The sequence below is a fragment of the Magnolia sinica genome, chromosome 6, assembly GCF_029962835.1.
Source record: "Magnolia sinica isolate HGM2019 chromosome 6, MsV1, whole genome shotgun sequence".
NCBI lineage: Eukaryota > Viridiplantae > Streptophyta > Magnoliopsida > Magnoliales > Magnoliaceae > Magnolia > Magnolia sinica.
Genome location: NC_080578.1, coordinates 26,623,807 through 26,644,742, shown reverse-complemented (window position 1 = coordinate 26,644,742; position 20,936 = coordinate 26,623,807). Strand labels below are relative to the sequence as shown.

Here is a 20,936-nt window from a genome sequence, read left to right as displayed (position 1 = left end):
ATGTATGCTTGATATGAGGATTGACTGATCATAGCATATGTCCTCGAGCAGATTATTTATGGACTCCCTGATAGGCAGAGTTGTCATACATGAGCGCGTGGTACACGCAGGACTGTTGCATGACTGGTAGTGTGCTTCATGCACTTCACATTTGTATGACATGATTACTATATGCCCTAGCAACATCAGGGCCATTGCCTCCACAGACACATCATGGGTGGCCAGATTGGATACTAAAAATATTGTTTCTAGTATCGGGGCGCCATAAATATCCCTGGGTGAAAGTCCCTAAACCCAATGGTACCAAAGGATGACTCCAACGTCGAGACCGAGTAGATACATGAGCGTGCGAGGGCCATATACCAGTAGGCCGCGTCTCCCACTATGTCGTGGTCGGTTGGAAAGGGGTGTGACCTTACCCGCCTGAGTGAGGGGGCAATTTTTAAGTTGAGTTTGACCAGCTTAAGGAATGGGTCCGCTATCGACGAGCCGGGCCCGATATTGGTAGGCGGATATTAAGGTCTTTTTCACTCTCCCAGTTGTGCGTTCGGATAAGGGCAGCAAGTTGGCATAGAGTATACTAGACCCTAGTGATTATTTAGAATGAGAACTGTACTGATATTTGATGAGGATTGGTATACTTGAGTTGCATCTCGCATTGCATGGTCTTGACATGGCCGATAGCATTCATATCTTGCACCGCATAGCCTTGGTACGGTTGCTTGCATTCATGTACTCATCAGCATGATTCTGTATTACTCTGACCTTACATTCTGAGCCTGCTCATATTACACACATACTTACACCACCCTTTAAGCTTTTTATAAGCTTATGCACGATTAATGCGTGCAGGTGACGTCGGGACACAGCCGTAGCTTCGCCACAGTTGGAGTGTGCAGTCGAGCTTCTGGAATTTTTATTATTTTTGTTATCTTGTATTTCCCTTTCATACACATTGTACTCATAGTTTTTTATCATAGTGGATTTTGTGATGGTGTTCTTGTGGTTATTGTTTGTGAGTTATGCTTATGGTTATGCTCATTACGAATCAAATTGATATTAGAAATCCTCCTTGTAGGAACCTAGGATCGGAACCTAGTAAATGGGTACTGGGAGCCGAGAATGGGGTTCTACGGAGGTTGTCGGCGTCGGATTCGGTGAGCGAAAATTTTGTGAGCCCGGTTTTCGAGTTTGGGGTGTGATAATTATTCTCTTAAAATTTTCTGAATTATATTATATCTTCGTCTAGTTCTAGTTCTAGTTACTTTCAAATTATGTATAAGGTTTAGTCCTTGTGGATTCGACCTCGGTCTTATCGAGATTATTATTACATCGCAACCCTATACTTGGAGTAGTGAACAAGTTTTTGGCGCAGTTGCTGGGGACTGACGATTACGTTTTTCTACGATTAATTATTTTTAGAATTAGGTTAAGATTATGATTTTTCTAGTTTTTAATTCTAAGTTTAGGTTTTTCTATTTAATTTCTAAAAACTAACCTAAGTTTCCTGTTTTGTATGACCCTGATATAGGCATTCTAAATTGGTAATATCTTTTTAATCTTTCTATTTTTCTATTTTTAGGAATAGGTCTTTTTAAATAAAAAAAAATCTTTAGAAACTTTCTATTTCTAGGTTCTCTTTTATTTTTAGAAACTAACTTACTTTCTAATTTAGGTTTACAACTTTCCTAATTTTTTTTAGAAACTTTCTATTTTCTTTTTTTTTTAAAGAAATTTTCCCTTTTTAGAAATTAGTTTACTTTATAATTTTTAAGAACTTTCTAATTTTAAGCTTTCTATTTTTAGAAACTAACTTGTTTTGTTTTGTTTTGCAGGATCTTAATTTAGGAACTTCTGATTTGGTAACCTCTTTCCAACTCTTTTTTCTCTTTATTTCTAGATTTTTATTTCTTTTCTTCTTTAGGTTTAGGTTAGAATCTGAGATTGAGGGCTGCGAGTGTTTCATGCCCAAGTGGGTCTGCGACAACACTCGACGTCTTTTGATTGAGGGAGGATTGGTTGAAGGGTTGACTATCCATTGCAGGACTAGACACCGCTTGAGATCCCTAGAGTTAATTGCGGTTATGACTGCAAATTAACTGGCCAATCAACCAGAAGGACTACCTCAACCAGGGGTTAGGGAAGTCCAGGATGAGAATGAGGTGCATCAAGCCATGAGAATGAGGTGCATCAACCGGTGGAGGTGAGTATGCCCTTATACATGGTTTTTCCAGAAAACACGGGACACATGGATATCAAGCCAGGGGTGATCCAACTCCTTAAATTTCATGGGGCTTGAGTCAGAAAATTCATACGTACACCTGAAAGACTTTAATGAGATCATAACCACTTTATACTTTCCTAACGTGTCTGATGACACAGTCAGGCTGAAACTCTTTCCCTTTTCTTTGAAAGAGAAAGCTAAGACGTGGTTGTATTCACTACATCTTCGATCTATTAGCACATGGAATGATATGATAAGGGTGTTCATAAAGAAATTTTTTCCACATCATGAAATGAACACCCTCAGAAAGTCAATCATGAACTTCACCCAAAAGGAAGATGAAACATTCTTCCAATGTTGGGAGTGGTTCAAGGATCTTGTCAGTTCATGCCCACAACACGGATTTGAAACGTGGCGCATTACACACTTCTTTTATGATGGTTTGACATCTTCCATGTGCCAATTGGTTGAGAAAATGTGCAATGGGGAATTCATGAATAAAAATGTCAATGAGGTGTGGGACTACTTAGATAAACTCATTGAAAACGCACAATCAAGGGACACATACCCAAAACCAAGCACCATGTCTAGGCCGACTCAATCCAAAGAGAGGAGTGGAATGTATCTCCTGAAAGAGGACGATGATATCAATGCTAAAATGGCTTATCTCACCAGGAAATTCGAGGCCATGGAATTAAAGAAGGATAAGGATAATGAAATTGTTTGAGGTATTTGTGCTTACAACGTTCACACAACTGAAAATTATCTAACAATACCTACCTTTCAAGAGGTGTTGAATGAGCAATCTAATATCGTGAACAATTACCAAAGACCTTTCAATGGACCTACCTCCTCCAATACATACAATCCTAGTTGGAGAAATCATTTAAACTTCAGTTGGAGGAATGGACAAACTGCTACCCCTCAAGGTTTCTTCAATCAAAATCCAAATCAAGGGAGACCTCAAGAAGAACCAGTTTAAAATTGCTCACAAGAGCTTACTCAAGCAATACGACAACTTACAAAATTTATGCAAAAGATGGATTCACATATGATGGTTATAGAAAAGGGGATGCTTCTTGCTCAACCTCTCCCCAGTCCTAAACCGCAATATGAGATAAGTGATTCAGGCTCATCAAATCAAATGGAATAAGTTAAATCTATCACTACTCTTAAGAGTAGGAAAACCATTGACAAAGCCATTCCGGTTAGGGGTGAAAAGCCTAAGGAACCGAAAGAGGACAAAAATGATGGATCTAGCCATGCTCTATAAGAATTAGAACCGGAACCTCAAGGGAAGTCGGTTGCTCCATTTCCCCAATGGTTGGTTGCACCAAAACCTCTCTCTAACTCTCAAGATATTCTAGAGGTATTGAAACAAGTGAAGGTCAATGTTCCTCTACTTGATGTCGTAAAATAAATACCTTTATATGCCAAATTTTTGAAAGACTTGTGTACTACCAAAAGACGATAAAATATTTTTAAAAAAAGTCTTCTTAACTGAGAAAGTGAGTGCCATCTTGAAGCAAAATGTGTCCTAGAAATTTAAAGATCTTGGTAGCCCAACCATTACTTGTATAATTGGAAATTACCGCATTGAGAATGCACTTCTTGATTTAGGAGTGAGCGTAAATCTAATTCCCTACTTGGTGTACAAACAGCTAGCTTTGGGTAAATTAAAACCCACCCTAACCACATTACAACTTGCCAATCACTCTGTTCGTGTACCGAGAGGGATAATTGAGGATGTGTTGGTCTAAGTTAACAGATTCAACTACCCCGTAGATTTTATTGTCCTTAATACAAAACCTATCAGTAACATGAGTACTCAGATTTTCGTCATTCTTGGTTGCCCATTCTTTGCCACTTCAAACGTAATCATCAATTGTAGGAATGGTGTCATGAGCATGTCCTTCGGGAATATGACATTAGAGTTAAATATCTTTTTCAACACATGCAAACGGTTAAAGGATGATGATGATTTTCACGATATTAACATGATTGACTCTTCCATCGAAGATAACGCCTATGACCTTATCCTCTGACTCTCTAGAGACGTGCCTAGCCCACTCCCATGATTTTGATGATGACATGATTAAGGAGATAGTTGTCATGCTTGATACTGCGCCAGTACTTGAAGTTAACCGGTGGAGGCCATAATTTGAAGAGTTGCCCCAAACCAAAAAGTGTCTCTGCCATCTAACCTTAAGGCATCGAAGCTTAACCTAAAACCTTTGCCCTCTAATTTGAAATATGTTTATTTAGGTCAAGATGAGACATACCTGGTGGTGATTTCATCTCACCTTGAGCAAGAACATGAGAGTATGCTCATATCTAATCTCATTGAGCATAAGGGAACTCTTGGATGGACGATTGCAGACCTCAAGGGAATTGACCCTTCGATTTGTACTCACCACATTTATCTTGATGATAATACGAAGACCTCTCGACAATCACAACATAAACTTAATCTAAACATGAAGGAAGTGGTTAAGGCCGAGGTTCTTAAACTATTGGATGTGGGTATCATATACCCTATATCGATAGTCAATGGGTGAGTCCAACTCAGGTGGTTCATAAGAAGTCCGGAATCACCATCGTAGCCAATGCCAATAATGAACTCGTGCCAACTAGAGTTACTACTAGTTGGAGAATGTGCATTGACTACAGGAAGTTGAATATAGTCATGAGGAAGGACCACTCTCCTTTGCCCTTCATTGATCAAATTTTAGAAAGGCTAGCTGGTCATTCCTATTACTGTTTCCTTGACGGGTATTCAAGGTAGAATCAGACAAAGATAGCCTCTAAAGATCAGGAAAAGACTACATTTATATGTTCTTACGGCACCTTTGCTTACCGAAGGATGCCATTCGGACTATGTAATGCCCCCACCACTCTTCAGCGATGAATGATGAGTATTTTTTCTGATATGGTGGGGCATTATCTAGAGGTCTTCATGGACGATTTTTGTCTTTGGTCCATCTTTCAGCAAGTTCTTAGAGAGTCTTAAATGTGTGTTGAAAAGATGTGAAGAAAAGAATTTGGTACTCAATTGGGAGAAGTGTCATTTCATGTTTCATAAGGAAATTGCCCTTAGACATATCATATCATCCAAAAGAATTGAGGTAGATAAGGTAAAAATTAATTTATATCTAACCTACCTCTACCCAAGAACGTACGAGACGTGCAATCCTTTTTAGGACACGCCGGGTTTTATAGAAGATTCATAAAAGACTTTAGTCTTCTCTCTCATCCTTTATGTAATCTACTTTAAAAGGATGCACCATACCAATGGACTAAACAATGTCAGGAAGCTTTCACGAAGCTTAAGGGCATGTTGACCACTGCACCTATCATGCAGCCACCCGACTGGAGCATTCCTTTTGAACTTATGTGCGACGCGTCTAATTGTGCTCTTGGGGCGGTTTTAGGACAGAGAAAAGAAAAGAAGCCCTACGTTATCCATTACGCAAGTAGAACTCTAAATCCTGTCCAAGTGAACTACTCGACTACGGAAAAGGAACTCTTGGCCGTGGTGTTCGCTTTGGACAATTTTAGGTCCTACTTGATTGATTTCAAGATCATCGTTTATACAAATCATGCAGCGCTTAAGTATCTTTTTTCTAAGAATGATGTTAAACCCCGCTTGATAAGATGGATCCTCCTACTCCAAGAATTCGATTTAGAAATAAAAGATAAAAGGGAGTAGAGAATATAGTGGTTAACCATCTTTCTCGCCTTAATATCTCTGATTCCTTTGAGACGACACATATCAATGACATGTTCCCTGACGAATAGTTGTTTAAAGTCTCTTATTCACCTTGGTTTGCTGATATCGCTAATTATATTGCCACATGTTTCACACCGATACATTAGACTGCGCAAGATAAGAAGAAATTTTTCACCGAGGAGCGTAAATTCTTCTAAGACGATCTGTATTTGTTTAAATATCACCCAGACTAAATCTTAAGGAGATGTGTGCCAGACGATGAGCATTAGAGTGTCATCTCCTTCCGTCACTCACAGGCCTATGGTGGTCACTTTTCTACTAAAAAGACCACGGCCAAGATTCTGCAGTGTGACTTTTATTGGCTCACTATGTTTAGGGACACTCATGAGTTTTGCAAGACTTGTAAGCATTGTCAAAAATTAGGAGTATTGTCTCATTGAAATATGATGCCCTTGAACCTCATCCTTATCGTAGAGGCATTTGACTGCTGGGGCATCAATTTCATAGGTCCATTTCTCCAATCCTTTAAAAATCTATATATTTTGCTCGTCGTAAACTATGTCACTAAATGGGTTGAAGTGATTCCATGCCGGAACAATGACCATCAAACAATCATTAAATTCTTAAATGAAAACATCCTTTCTCGGTTCGGAACGCCTCATGCTATCATTAGTGATTGGGGCTCACATTTTTGTAATAGAACTTTCGAGAATTTAGTGAAGAAATATGGTATTTCCCATTAGGTGAGCACTCCATACCACCCACAAACAAGTGGGTAAGCCGAGATTTCCAATAGGAAAATCAAACACATTTTGGAGAAGGCGATTAACCCTAACCATAAGGATTGGTCAATCTGATTGACCGATGCTTTATGACCTTACTATACTGCATTTAAAACCTCTATTGGAATGTCTCACTTTAAACTTGTCTATAGGAAGGCTTGCCACTTGCTTGTGGAGTTAGAACATAGAGCCTACTGGGAGATAAAAAAATCTAAACTTCAATCTGGACAATGCTGGCTTGCTACGTAAACTTTAATTAAATAAACTTGAAGAAATCTGAAATGATGCGTACGAGAACTCAAGAATTTACAAGGACAAGATGAAGGCATTTCATGACTAACACATTCTGCGAAGATCATTCACGCCAAGTTAGAAAATCCTTTTGTATAATTCTCGATTACATCACTTTTCAGGTAAGCTCCGATCTCGTTGGACCGGCCCTTTCACTGTTATCAATGTTTATCCTCATAGGGCTGTCAAGATTCAGAATCTAGACAATGGCAATGAGTTTAAAGTAAATGGACATCGATTAAAGCCATTTTTTGAAAATTTTGATTCATAAGACATGTCCATGCCTCTGAATGATCCTATTTACTAAGATTGATCTCCTAGTCTGATGGAGGTATAAGTAGGTTTACTGCTTTTATAAGACTAGGGTAGTTTATTTTTTATCATTCTAGGATAGTCAGCTTTATGCCATTATGATAGTTTGCTTTCTAGTTGCTCTATAATAGTTTTATTTTTGTTAGTTTCATTCTTGTGCCGACCAACTTTCACACTGAGATCTCTTTGGAAAAAGCCTCTTAACACCTTCATCAGGTACTATCCTTCCTTCACTTCTCCTTTAATTTCGTTGTCTCACGTGCATTGCATGCTTATATCTTTTACATTGAGGACAATGTAGATTTTAGGTTAGGGATGAGAGATTAAGTTACCTAATCAGTATTTTCTTGGTCTTGAGTAAAAATTGTGAAATTTTTTAAAATTTTCTGGAAATTCTTTTGAATTCGAAGTGATTTTGAAAGTTATCCTTGATATAGAAGTATAAAATACTTAATGTTGGTGATTTATGACTCTTAGATTCAATTGCTTGTTAGATTTCACAATTAAATTCAAATTAGTAATCCATGATTAGAAGTTTTAAACATTGATTGAATCATGATTTTATATGTCACATCTAGCTTACACATTAAGATTTCAGTTCGATATTGAATTATTAACCTAGTAATCACTAAGCATGGAAGGAACCAACCCGGGGAATTTGTCCATCAAGTTCATTGAAAAAATAAAAAAAAATAAAAAAAAAGGAATACCTAGCTTTAAATATAAATAAATAAATAAAAACAAGTGTCATCGAAAACAGCTACCTGTTAAAGATCTTTAAAAGGGTTGACATAGCGTGAAGTCATTGATGGAAAAATCAAAAGCTGGAAGAATAAAAAGGTTGAACTATAAGGCAAGTTTTGGTTTAGGTTGAGTTATCCAGAATGCTCTTTTTTGTTACCAATGTTATCATGAAAATTGACGATTGGACCTTTAATTGAAAAGGTCAAGGTTGCACTATACACCTATGGAACTCGATGTTTAGAATTATTTTAATCGATGGATTAATACTTTGAACCTGACCATGAAGTTTACCATGCGCTTGAGTTTAGGAGAGTAATGCTTAACATTCATGAATCTTAGAATTCTATTGACTGGATTGTTTTTCAAAAATCACTCGGGTTTATTAAAATTGTCCCGTAATTCTTAAAATATTTTTCACATACTTTGCTCGGGACTAACAAAATGCTAGTTGGGGATTGTGTTGAGGGTCAACTATTGCATATTAGATCCCAGTTATTACCTGATTTTATGAACATGATACTGTTTAACATCCTATTTTAATTATGTTTGTGTTGCAAGGTGAATTTGGGAGCCTGAACTGAAAAAGGGTACTAAAGGCATGGATTTAATGCTCACAAATCATTAAGGCAAGGGACGAATCTTAGGGGACCGAAATCGAAGAATTTACATGCCAAAGATCCAAAAAAAATCAAGTGATTGAAATTAAAGGGGCTTGAAAGTCGTCATGAATGCAAGATCACAGGGTTCCCACCATTCGTTTGGCTTGAAACTCAATATCTAGCCTGAGGACCCTAAATTAACCGTACACGTCAAATTTTAGCCATTGGATCCTTATGGAAGTGGCCCAACAAACAGACCAGCCCATAAAACACTGATCTAGGGCCCACCTGATATCTAGATATACTTCAATTTTGGTCTCAACCCCTTAAATGAGGTGGCAAAATGGATGGACGGAGCAGATTTCTCATAAACATCACAGTGGACCCCACTTAACGATGTGCGTGTGCACAGTGTGCATGCATAGGCAGCGCACTGGATCGAGAAATCTGGTCAAAGGTCATTGACTCGACCCAGATTTATTTTCATAACGGCGTCCACACATTCGGATGATGGGATGCATTGTAAGCCACCATTAGGGCCCACATGCACGATCCAAACCGTCCATTTGGTTCAGGGGGGCCACGACCCTAGCCATGGTGGTCGTTTGGTCCCACGCACATATACACATACAGATCATCGTCAAACACAGGATGACTGGTGAGGTGATTTGATACAAAGAGCCGCACCAAAAGTTGACCTAAACCACTCCTTTCCGACCGAAATTTCGCCAGGAATCCAATGAATGGGGTTGATTTCTCTGAAAACATCACTATGGGGCCCACCGAGCATCTCAGCGCAGGACGATTCGCACCTTACGCATGTCCGGTTTTCCTGGACATTGCGAGGCGTTGTACGGCCTAGATGATGGTCGGATCTCTGATCCGAACCATCCAAAAGCTCGGGAAGGGGGTCTTTACCCCAACCATGGAGCTAAGATTCATCCTTAGACATGAGAAGCAAGCCATGGAGGGAGAGAGAAAGTGGCCGGCATCAGAGTTTCCCTTCCTTCTTCTTAGTTTCTTTTCTCTCCCTTTGTTTATGTCTTTCCTTAAGAGTTTTAACATAATCATGTCAGGCTAAACCTCTTAGCTAGGGCTAAGAGGTGAAGCTTGTAATGTGATGGGGTGTTTTTTATGACTTTGATTCATGTTTTATGAACTCCCTTTAATTATAGTTTGATTATATAGAATATTCATAGTTTTTAATGGTTTGTTGTGACTTAAATTATAATGGATCTACGGTAGCTTTGAGTATTTTTATGCTTGTATAGAGGTTATGGTCGTAGGAACCCTATTGTTCACCATCGTCTCATGAAAATGGTTGGATGATGAAATCCTCCCCTACGTTCATAACTCTCTTAGATTGGATGTGGATTGGTTAAATTCTACTGTTTACTTTGTCTCATGGGCATGGTTTTGTGATGGAATCGATTCTAATTATCATACCTCTCATCTCTTGAAAACTGGATCAAATGAAGTTTGAATTTGATTTTTAATGTTATATCCTCCAACTAGATGAAGATGGGACTCTAAATCCAGTTGTGTACTTGAATTAAGTGTAGATCTCCCTGATATCTACAAGTGGATCCTTAGAAACCTTAGTTTCCCATCTTTGAATTTTACAAGTTTTAGTTTAATATTTCACCATTATTGTCACGCCCCGAACTCGGAAACCGGGCTCACAAAATTCCCAATCGCCGATTCCGGCGCCGACAGCCTCCGTAGAACCCCATTCTCGGATCCCGGCACCCATTCACCAGGTTCCGATCCTGGGATACTACAAGGAGGGTTTCAAATCATTAGTCTGATTCATAATGAGCATAACAAAAGCATAACCCACAAACAATAAGCACAAGAACACTACCACAAAATCCACTATGATCAAAAACCTTTTAGTACAATGCGACTGAAAGGGGAAAATACAATGTAATAAAAGAAACAAAACTCCAGAAGCTCGACTGCACGCTCCAACTATAGCGAGACTATGGCTGCGACTGCGTCCTAGCGTCACCTGCACGCATCAATCATGCATAAGCTTATGGAAAGCTTAGAGGGTGGTGTAAGTGTGTGCGCAATATAAACGTGCTCAAAATGCAAGGTCAGAGTGATGCAGAATCATGGTGATGAGCACATGAATGCAATCAGCCGTACCAAGGCTATGCGGTGCAAGATATGAATGCTATCGGCCATAACACAGCCATGCGATGCGAGATGCAACTCAAGCATGCCAATCCTCATCATGTATCAGTACAGTTCTCATTCTGGATAATCACCGGGGTTCAATACACTCCAAATGGCACTGTCGCTCTCCTAGCCGCACAGTCCAAGTGAGCGTAAGAAACCTCACTATCCGCCTGACCAATAGTCTGCCAATACCTATCCGGCACGTCGATAGCGGACCCATTCGCGAGCTGGTCAAACTCAGCCTAGTATTGCCCCCTACCCTCGGGCGAGTAAGGCCACACCCCTTTCCAACCGACCACGACACAGTGGGAGACGCGGCCTCCTCGTATTCGGCCCTCGTGCGCTCATATATCCACTCGGTCTCGACATTGGAGTCATCCTCTGGTACCATCGGGTTTAGGAATTTTCACCCAGGGACATCTATGGTGCCCGTATGCTAGAATCAAATATTTTCGGTCTCTAATCCTGCCATCCACGATGTATCTGTGGAGGCTATGGCCCTGATGTCGCTAGGGCATACAGTAACTACAATCACACAAATGCAAGTGCATGAATCATACTATCAGTCATGCAACAGCCCTGTATATACCATGCACTTATATGAGGCAACTCCGCCTATCAGGGAGCCCATAAACAGTCTATCCAAAGGTATATGCTATGATCGATCATTCCTCACATCGGGCATACATATGGTGCGAATGATCATGAATCATGCATCTATACTAAACATGTAATAAGAGATGGGTTCTAGGTATAATGGAGATGGGCCTAGACGGCCTACTTACCACAAGTTTGGGCCTATCAGTGGGCCTTAGGGAGAGCTAAAATGCCGACATTTAACCAACATTATCAATGTGGATGTCAAACCAACATCGCTCCCAAGGAATGGCCTTCCATGAATCACATATTGTAATGGGCTTTTTGTACATCTAATTGGGCTTTGACCCAAGGACCCAAATACATCAAATGGGCTACATAACATGAGCCCCATATCTATATCAAGGTGGGCCTCAATGGGCCTCATAATATGGACCTAATACAAATCAAGGTGGGCCTCAACAAGGACCACTAATGCATGAAGATGGGCCTCCATAATGGGCTTTAAATTATCTCCAAAAACAGTTGGACAGTGGGATGAAACACATACATTATGATGGAGCCCACACTAATAGAGGGTGTGGTTTACAATACTTACATAAGTGGGGCCCACCAAAATGCTCATTTTCCACCTAGCCTAAGGCCCAATATGATGTTTATTTTCCACCCAACTTAAGGCCCATTATAATGTTTATTCTCCAACCAACTATTCATAGGGTCATGTGGACCAGGGTAGAGCTCACTGTAATATTTATTTATCGTCCAATCTATTCATAAGGTCATGTGATAGGGCCCACTGTAATATTTATTTATTTATTTATTTTATACATATATATATATATTTATCAAAATGGCCCACTGAAATGTTTATTTGCTTACCATCCAAACTATTCACGGGTCGTGAGGACCAGAGGAGGGCCCACTGAACTGGGGCCCACTGCATGTTTATTTGCCATCTAATCTGCGTGGGCAGGGAGCCCACCGTGCTGCTCGTTGACGTCCAACCTGTTATTAAGGTCACCAGGACCTGGGGTGGATGTGGGAGCCACCGAAAGGTGGTTCACAAATCCAGTCCATCTATTACGTGGGTCCCATCTAACTGACGGTCCAGACCAAGTTTCAGCAACATTCAAAACTCAGGTAGGCCCCGCCAAATGATTTTATATGTTTTGGCATGTCTTCACATGATTTTAAATGATGTGGCCCACCGGAGTTCCATATACAGCTGAATTTTGGGGTAGACGGCTGAACTGTGGGGACCCATCAAATGCACGGTTTGGATGGGAGAAATGCATCAAGGTGGGGCCCACAGCTGGGGCCGTGAGCCCCAGCCAGTCCGTCCGTCTGTCGTCGAGCGCAGGCAGCGCTCTGGCGCTCTGACAAGCAGCAGCATGCGCTGCTTCTTCCTTCCTTTTCTTTTTTTTTTTGAAAAGCAATTTTTCTGAGGATTTTCATAGTCGGGGCCCGCACCCACAAGATCCACTCCAGCCATGGGTCCCTGTGGCTTGATACAAGCCCATAGAGTCCAATATTGGACTATTTTTGATATACAGGGGCGTCAGGGAGTAAACCGAAGGTAGGAACACTGTTTCCTATGGTATGGCCCGCCAAGGAAGGGGATCAACTTCATTTTTCGGCTCGACGCCTAAAATAAGATGGGGAACAACATGGACGGCTTGGATTTTACATATACATCAAGGTGGGGCCTGCATGAGTGGCCCACCACTCCCCTTCTCTTTTTTTTTTTTTTTATAAGGTACCGTTTGCAACGTCCAGCGTCCAGGGACGCTGGACGATTTACAACTCTCATCATTGTGGTGGGTCCCACGTAGACATGGCCCACCACTATATATGCATATACTTATAATATATCTTATATTATATATATAAAATACATATTATATTATATATATTATATATATATTATATAAAATATACACATATAAATATATACATGTATATACATATATATATATATATAAAGATGCATTGGACCCATCCAAACAGTGGATGGTGTGGATCATCACCTGTAATAGAGTGGACCACACCGTCTGATGTAGATGGACGGAGTAGATGTAACACATATTGGTGGGATCCACACCATTATAAAGAAAGAGAGAAAGAGAGAGATAGAGAGAGACATACGGTGAGATAGAGGAACCCCGCCACTATGGGCCCTCTTGATTAAATCACATACATCCAAATGGGTCCCACCAACAAGTGGGCCCTAAAGTTTAAAATAATGGAAAATCACCCACCTTATCTTCCTTCTCCTTGCTCCCTTGGACTCCTTAGCTCCTTACCTTCACTTTTAATGGAGGTTGATGAAAGATGAATGGTTGAGATGAAAGATGAGAAGGTGTAGATGGAAGATGGAAGGTAGGCCACACTTGAGAGGGAGAGGAAGCTTGGACGTTTGAGGCTTGGGGGTTGCTTGGAGAGATATGAGAAATGAGAGAGAGAGGGGTGATAAGGATGGGTGAGGTGTGATGGGGGATGGTTTAGGTTGAAAAATTGTAAAAGGGGTATGGTTGATGTTGAAAATGGGAAAAAAATGAGTGGTGAGGTGGAAAGAAGGTGGACTTTTGAAAAAAGAGGGAATGGGTGAAGTACTTGATGTAAGGCTTACACATTAATGGTTGATTGATGGGACTAATTGTGTAGAGATTCCCTCGAAATCCGTAACGCGCGGTGTTTCTTCGGAATAAACGCTGATCGGCATCTTCTTACCTGGGTATCGGTTCGGTGCGCAAGTCACGGCATTGGAACCGCGGCGACGACGCGGTCGCTATGATACAACTTTCGGATCAAGCCGACGTCGGTGCGCGGGACCTGGCTTAGGATCGTGCGCAAATACCGAATACGGTGCGAAGGTTGCCGGAATTTGACCGGAAGGACCGCGGAAGCTAATGGAATGGTACGGATTAGGACACGGGTCTTACAATTATTCTCTTAAATTTTCCTGATGTAAATTACATCTTCATCTAGTTCTAGTTCTAGTTCTAGTTACTTTTAGATTACGTACAAGGCTCAGTCCCTATGGATTCGACCTTAGTCTTACTAAGATTATTACTACATTACAACCCTATACTTGGGGTATTGAACAGGTATAAGCAGTCAACAAGATCCTCAAGAACCAACTCAGAACAAAGCTTGAAAAGGCTAAAGGGGCTTGGGCCGAGGAGCTTTCGTATGTTCTCTAGGCATACCATACTGCTTCTCGGACATCTACAAGAGAAACTCCCTCCTTAGCCTTCGGGGCAATGGTCGTTGTCCCAATCGAGATAGGGCTCCCTACTACACAGATTCAATCATATGAGGAATCTCAAAATGCCGAGCAAATGGCTTTGAGCCTCGACCTACTTGAAGAGGAGAGGGAGCAAGTGCAGCTGAAAACTACAACTCACAAGCAGCAAGTTGCCCGGTTCAACAACTCCCGAATGAAAGTGCAAAGGTTTCAGGTGGGGGACCTAGTCCTCCGAAGAACCCTTCAAAATACCAAGGAGGCCAGTTCGGGGACCCTACGGCAAAACTAGGAAGGACCCTACGAGATAACAGGTTTGGCCCGACTAGGAACATATCAAGTTAAGGATATGGATGGCGACCTCTACCGTACCCATGAAATGCGGAACACCTGAAGATCTACTATATGTAAAGACTAATTAGGTCTTGGATCAAAAATAATTGACCCACGAAGTCAGAAATGCTTGTCTACTTGTATTACAAAATCTATAATAAAAAATTCTTGAGCTTAGGGATTTTAAAATTCTACTTGTTGTTAGTTAGTCAGACTACATGGTCTATTACGAGGATTTTCCTTAATGCAAGGGAAAATAATCCTCTTATCAAGTTGCTCGCCCTATTATGAATAGGTCGGTGCAGCGAACTCTTCTTGTGTTCTATAACGGTAGGGCTTCCCTAAAGAAAAGGGAAGAACTCCTCCCAAACACTTTGGCCACCCGAGTTGCAGGTCCTTTGAGCCCGGCTTTTGATTAAGTCAATTATTTCAAAGACCGACGACCTATCTACTTGCACCATTATGTCCGACCTGATACTGTCTGCCCTACATACTAATCATGCTATGAACCAGTTATCGACTACGCGCTCGTAAGCTCAGCTGTTACATGCGCAATTAACAGGAAATCATACCAAAAAGGAATAACATAACTCTTCAAAAAAGTAAAATTTCCATTGATGAAATTTCAAAGTACAAAAAGGTGAACTATGGGTATAGGGGGTGGCGAGGTCAATCAGTTCAGGAAGGCTACATAGGTTTGCTTGCTTCAGAAGGGGGATCTTAGGAAGACCTTTCATCCAGACCACTTAGGTCGAGCTCAGGATATTTTCCTTGATCTCTTAGAGGTACTTATCAGAACTGAGGTTAGAATAAGTCTCTACTAGTTCGGCCATCTCTTTGGAGGCTTTATACTCCACCGTAGCAGCACGAGCCGATGAAATGAACGCTTCCACTTTAGACAATTTTGCCTCTAACCTCACGGCCTTTGCATTGGTCCTTCTATCCTTAAACTTGGTGAGGCATGTCCTCCCCCCTGTAGCTCAGTCCACGCCAAGCTCTTTCTCTTTCAAGCCTCCACCTAGGTCCATGCTGAGATCTCACCCTTCATTTCCTCCAGCTGGATCTTTAGAGAAACTCGATCCTCCCCAGACTTCTTTCAAGCCTCCTCTAAGGAAGCCCTCAGAACAGCTTGCTCCTCTGTGGACTTCGTTAGGGCTTCACGGAGGGCCTCGACCTCTTCAGTCTTCAATTTGAGGTCGACCTCGGCTTACTCGCAATCCTTTGCGACCCGCACCATTAAACAACGGACTAACAGGATAGCAAGGATGAGCTGGAAAACAAAGCTTGTTAAGATAACAATAATAAAGAAAAAATAATGATAAAGAAGAGAAATTGACCTTGTAGCACAATGTCGTCAGGTCGCCCAATACCGTCTAAGGATGGGCGTTAATCATTTAGTGATTTCATCCTCTGTGGCGTGCTTAGTCGTCCACTTGGCCAGGTGGTTCATGTAGTAGCCGGCAGGGAAGGAGCTTGGTTTTTCAGCCTCATTCGCAGGTTAGGCCGAGGTTTCACCCTCATCAGCTCGAACTTCAGCCACTATAAGTTGAAGACCCTCGACAATGGGAATGTCTCCCTGAGTTGTAGGAGATTCCAAGTCTACCACCTCTAGAGTTGTCGACTGAGGAGGATTAGCAGAAGAGGAGACACCCTGAGCCCCCTCACTTGGAACAGTCGAGAGAGGCTTCTTGGTCTTAGTCGGGGTAGCCAGGGATAATTGCTCAGCCACATGCTCCGACCTTACCCTCATGGCCGTGAAAGACCTTGCTTGTTTCGCCGGAGGCACGATTGCTCTCCTTTTTACAAATGGCTTCTTTTGAGCTACCTCAGCGATAGGGGGAGATGACATCCTTTTGGAAGGGCACAAGGGATCAGACATTCATACATAAATGATAAAGGCCAATTAGAAATGAGATAGGAAAGGTCAAAGTTCATAATTCAGTGAGTTTACCTCCCGAGATGGATGGGGCGAGACCAGACTAATGGAGGAGCTCGAGAGTGATTAACACTTTCTATGATCTCTTGGAAGTGTCTACCAACATCGCATGAGAAATCCATTAACGCTCCGAATCATTTACTCCTACGAGCTTCTTAGGCAAAATTGCAAAAAAGCCGCTACAGTTAGAAGCAAAATGAAGGGAATACAAACAACAAAGTCAATAGTTCGGATATACCTGACTTAGGGTGGCAAAGTGGATCAGAACTGTTGAGGGTCAAATATTGCATATCGAACCCCATTTATATCTTGGTTTTATAAACATGATACTGCTTAATATCCTATTTTATTCATGTTTGTGTTGCAAGGTGAATTTAAGAGCTTGAATTGGAAAAGGTGCTAAAAGCACGGATTTTATGCTCAAAGATCACCAAGGCAAAGAATGGATCTTATGAGACAAAGATTAAAGATCTCAAGGTCCTAAGATTCAAGAAAACCAAGTGGAGAAGGGACGAAGCCGAAAGAATAAGTGTGGAATACACATTGATTGTATCATCAAGCATAGTTTGATGACATTGAAGCTACCATTCGATGACATCGAATTTATGAATGAAAATCGAGTTGGTCGCTTGACAAATTGAAGACACTTTTTCGATGAATCGAGGACTTGTTCGATGACTCGAATCCTTGCTCAATGACATCGAAGCCAGTTCAATGACATCGAATTTTCTGTGGATTTTCGACAAAACTTATTGGACACATTGGGCACCATGTTCGATTACTCGAAGGATTCCTCGATGATTTCAAGGACCTACTCGATGACATTGAAGGCCTCTTTGATGACATCAAATTTATTAAAGAAATTGGATTAACACTTTGGACGGTTTTGGACGCGTTATCGATTCCTCGAACAACGTCAATGACATCGAAGGACTCTTCAATGACAACGAAGGTAGGTTCGATGACATAGAAGATTACGCAGTTCGGATGAAGTTACGCAACATGGTAAAAGCACATGTAAAAGACACCTTCGATGACATCGAAGACAATTTGATGTCATCGAACCACTTACGTAGGGTTGCGTAGAATTACGCGAAGTGTGTAAATTTGAGGCGGTTTTTTAATTTTTTTAATGAGGTGCGAAAGGAGGTGTTGCACAACTATAAATAGGAGTCCCCAGGGCATCCTCAAGCATCTATCTAGGGTTTGGGGGAGCAAAGCACAAGGGTGAACAACCGTCGCTAGGTGTTTTTCTTCTTTCTTCCTTAGTTTTTCATGTTTTCTTCTAAGGTTTTAGATCCAATCATGTTTATAGTTGGCTAAACCTCTTAGCTATAGCTAAGAGGTGAAGCTTGTAGCATGATGGGATGTTTTTATTGCTTTGATTCATGTTTATGTTGAAATCTCTTTGATTCTAGTTTGATATTTAAGGAATACTTTCAGTTTTCAATGGTTTATTGTGATTCAAATTACATTAGATCTGTAATAGCTTTGAGTATCTCTTTTCTTGTATTGAGATTGTGAAGTTAGCAAATCCTGTTGTTCACCATCGTCCCATGGGTATGGTATTTTTAGTTCTCATAACTCTCATACATTGAGAATTAGGTCAAAGGAAGTTCAGATTTGGTTTTATTGAGATATCTTCCAACTGGATAAGATAAGCCTCCGATTTCAGTTGTGTCATTGAATCAAGTAATAGATCTCCTTGATTGCTATAAGTGGATCCTTGGAAACCCTAGTTCCCACCTTTAAATTTACAAGTTTTAATTACTTTATTCACAATTACTCTCTCTACACTTACAGATTTAGGTTTATATCTTCTTGTAATTCTACTTCTAGTTGCTTTCAGAATACACATGAGATTAGTCCTTGTGGATTCGACTTCGGTCTCATCGAGATTATTACTACATCGTGACCCTACACTTGGGGTTGTGAACAAGTTTTTGGCGCCGTTGCTGGGGATTAACGGTTGTATTTTTCTGAGATTAACTAGTTTTGGAATTAGTTTATACTTTCTATTTTTAAGTTAGAGTTTTTTCTAAATTATTTTAGAAACTAACTTAGCTTTTTATTTATAGGTTTAGAAACTTTCCTAATTAGTTTTTAGAAACTAACTTTTTTAGAAAATTTCTTTTTCTATTTTAAGAAACTAGTTAACTTTCCTTTTCTGTTTTTAGAAACTTTCCTTTTTCCTTTTTAGAAAGTATGTTGCTTTCTTATTTCTTTTTTAGAAATTAATTCACTTTCCTTTTTCTTTTGAAGGATCCCAATATAGAAACTTCTAATTTGGTAACTTCTTTCTATTTTTAGATTTCTGTTTCCCTCTTTCCTTTTAGGTTTAGGTTAGAATTGGAAATTAAAGGCTGAGAGTATTTCATGCCCAAGTGGGTCCATGATAATACTCGACATCTCTTGAGTGAAAGAGAATTAGTTGAAGGGTTATCTATTCATCACAGGATTAGACACCACCCGAGATTCACAGAGTTAATTGAAGTTATGGTTGCCAATCAACCGACCAATTAACCCCCAAATCTACCTCAACATAGGGTTGAGGAAGTCTAGGATGAGAATGAGGTGCATCAAGCACCCCCACCTCATACTTTACAAGATTATTTACAATCGACGGGGATGAACACCCCCTCATGCATGGTTTTTTCAGAAAATACACGACAAATGGATATCAAGCCAGGGGTGATCCAATTCCTTCCAAAATTTCATAGACTTGAATTTGAAAATCCATATTTACACTTGAAAGAGTTTGATGAGATCATAGCCACTTTATATTTTCCTAACGTGTCTGATGACACAGTCAGGCTGAAACTCTTTCCCTTCTCTTTGAAAGAGAAAGCTAAGATGTGGTTGCATTCACTACGTCCTCTATCTATTGGTAGATGGAATGATATAACAAGGGAGTTCATAAAGAAAAATTTTCCACATAATAAAACAAACACCCTCAGAAAGTCAACCATGAACTTTGCCCAAAAGGAAGATGAAACATTCTTCCAATGTTGGGAGCAGTTTAAGGATCTTGTCAATTCATGCCCACAACATGGTTTTGAAACTTGGCTAATAACAAGTTTCTTTTACGATGGGCTGACATCCTCCATGCACCAATTGGTTGAGACAATGTGTAATGGAGAATTCATGAACAAAAACGCCGATGATGTGTGGGATTATTTGAACAGACTTGCTAAAAACACACGATCATGAGACGTCTCCCCAAAATCGAGCACCACCTCTAGGCCCCGCTCAATCTGTATTTGTGCTTGCAACATTCACACAACTGAATAATGCCTACTTTTCAAGAGGTACTGAATGAGCAATCTAATGCCATGAATAATTACCAAAGGCCTTTCAATAGACCCATCTCCAATATATATAATTCTAGTTGGAGAAATCATCCAAACTTTAGTTGGAGGAATGGACAAACTGCTACTTCTCAAGGATTCCCTAATAAAATTTCAAATCAAGGGAAACCTTAGGAGGATCTGATTCTACAACATCTTCAAAATCAAGAGCATTTCAATCAGGGTATGCTACAAGCCTTTCAAGACCTTATGTAACACCTCATACTTTTCAGTACTCGGGTGTTACCATGAGGACCTAACTTAGAATAAACACAAACTCAATCTATCTAAACGCTCACCCTTATTCTATGGGGGCAATTTTCACCCATAAATCAAGCCATTCATCCATCATCTTTCGAGATGTACCATCACACCACAAGAAAAGTTTATTTTTAGGGTTTTAACATCTTCGATAAGCAGACCAAAACATCCATTATCAACATTAAACTCTGGATCATAAGATCCACCATTGTTCGTAATTTTTTTAATGACCCGACGATCAAACCACACCTAAAACGTACAAGCTAACTAATCAACAATTAAACCACCATTAAGTTCCCTATAAAACTAATTAGGAATCCATGTGAAACCTAAATGTCAAAATCTAGAGATG

The 20,936-nt window shown here is 40.3% G+C and overlaps 2 non-coding genes across 2 annotated transcripts; both read right to left on the bottom strand.

Annotated features, from left to right (window-relative positions):
- Positions 1–2,522: 2,522 nt before the first annotated feature.
- Positions 2,523–2,629, bottom strand: LOC131250217 (small nucleolar RNA R71). Its single transcript, XR_009173145.1, has one exon. It is a non-coding gene; the product is annotated as a small nucleolar RNA R71 (small nucleolar RNA).
- Positions 2,630–19,925: 17,296 nt separating this feature from the next.
- On the bottom strand, positions 19,926–20,032 carry LOC131250269 (small nucleolar RNA R71). Its single transcript, XR_009173195.1, has one exon. It is a non-coding gene; the product is annotated as a small nucleolar RNA R71 (small nucleolar RNA).
- Positions 20,033–20,936: the final 904 nt, after the last annotated feature.